Source organism: Chlorocebus sabaeus, chromosome 10, assembly GCF_047675955.1.
Source record: "Chlorocebus sabaeus isolate Y175 chromosome 10, mChlSab1.0.hap1, whole genome shotgun sequence".
NCBI lineage: Eukaryota > Metazoa > Chordata > Mammalia > Primates > Cercopithecidae > Chlorocebus > Chlorocebus sabaeus.
In genome coordinates, this window is record NC_132913.1 from 13,347,822 (window position 1) to 13,349,848 (window position 2,027).

At 36.3% G+C, this 2,027-nt stretch overlaps 1 pseudogene; it reads right to left on the bottom strand.

The window, feature by feature from the left end:
* Nucleotides 1-873: 873 nt before the first annotated feature.
* LOC103216936 (small ribosomal subunit protein eS1-like) lies at nt 874-1,669 on the bottom strand (annotated as a pseudogene).
* Between the last annotated feature and the right edge of the window lie 358 nt (nt 1,670-2,027).

Below are 2,027 nucleotides of genomic sequence, written 5' to 3' on the forward strand. Positions count from 1 at the left end.
GGGTCGTTTTTGAGTTCTTTATTCTGTCCCATTGGCAATATGTCTGCCCCTCCACCAATACTACACAGTCTTGAAATCTGTAGAATTCTTATATAATAAGTCTTGAAATTAGGTAGACTGATTCTCCAACTTTATTTTCTTTTCCAAGATTGTCTTAGTCATTCTAGTTCCTTTGCCCTTCCAGCTAAATTTTAGAATAATTTTGTCTGTATACACAAAAAAAATCCTTGCCAAGATTTTATAGGAATTGCAAAAAACCTGTATATCAATTTAGGGAGAATTGACTCTTTTACTATGATGAATCTCCCAATCCATGAACATAATATCTCTCTCTTTATTTGGAACTTTCTAAACTTTCATTATCATTGTGTAGTCTTTAGGATATAAGTAATATACATGTTTTCTTAGATTTATATCCAAGCATTTGTGTTTTTTGAGTGATTGTAAATGGTATTGTATTTTAAATTTCCATTTCAACGTGCTTATTGCTAATATATAGAAATGCAGTTGATTTGTTTGTGTTGATCTGTACTCAGTGACCTCGCTGAACTCACTTATTAGTTACAAACGAAACAGTTTTGATCTATTTTGTTTGTGTATTTCTTGAAATTTTCTGCATAGACAATTATGGCATCTGCAAACAGGAACGGTTTTATTTGTTCCTTTCTAATTTGTATGTCTTTTCCTTTTCTTGTCTCATTGCAATAACTAGAACTTTCAGCACTACCTGGAATAAAAGTGGCGAGAGTTTACATCCTTATTATAGCCCCAGTTTTAGAGAGTAGGCATTAAGTCTTTCTCCCGCACCCCCCCCCCCCCCCCCCGCCCCGCCACAAATAGCACTTCTTATTTGCCACTATTTGAAGTCTGAACTTTAAACAGATTCTTGGGCTGGTGGTTCATATCCATCAGCTTGTTCAACTTTAGCACTTGTCTCATCCCCAGTGGCTTTTTCAGAACTACTGCCTTCACCATGAAGCTCCATGAGCTTTCCCAGTTCAAACCTGGGCTTCTTCAGCATTTTTACTTTCCTAACGAAGACCTCATGGAGAGGATAAACAGATTGGCAAGCCTTTTCTGTGTTTTTCCCAATGCTATCTGGAATCAATTTATTGACCACTTCTTTCAAGTCATTTGTCTGCACCTCTCAGGTCATGACTTCCATCATCATCTTCCGGATTTGGCGGACCCACTGGTGCTGAGCATAAGAGGTCTTATGTATCTGATTGTTGTGTTTTTTAGTAAAACCAACAGAGAACAGCTGAAGCAAGTAACCATCGGTAGTCTTGACATCAACATGAGCTTCAATCATTGTCTGCCATTTTTTGACCATGGAACACATCTTGTCACGGGTAAGATCCATGGTACGGAAGTTAGTCAGGCAGTTTTTACCCTGAACATCTTCAGTAATCAGCTTGAATTTTCTAAATGCAACTTAATCATTCTGCACATCAGCAAGACTCACTTCAAACACATGACCCTTGAGACCATCAGATGCAATTTTGGTTCCTTGGGTCCTGGTGATGAGTGCCTTTCCAATATTTCTTATACTGAACATAGCAGGTGCTTTCACATCGTACCAATATTTCTTAGAAAATGGATCAACCACTTTCTTCTTGGCTCCCTTTTTGCCCCCTTTCATAAGGTGCTTGTTTTTGCAAACTGCCATGGTGCTGGTCAGAGAGCCAAAAGGTAAGTCTTTCATAACTAAGCATAATTTTAACTCTAGGGGCTTAAAAATAAATGCTTTTTATTAAGTTGAGGAAATTTCCTCTATTTCTACTTTTTCTATAAGTTTTGTCATAAATAGGTGTTGAATTTTCTCAAATGATTCTCTATATCTATTGATATGTTAACATATTTTTCTTATTTAGCTTGTAAAATGGTGGATTACATTGATTGCTTTTTGAATATTGAACCAATCTTGCATTGCGGAACAAAGGTCATTTGACCATGTTGGTATAATTCTTTGTATGTTTTTCTAAATTCTATTTTCTAATATTTTGTTAAGGATTTTTGTACCCACA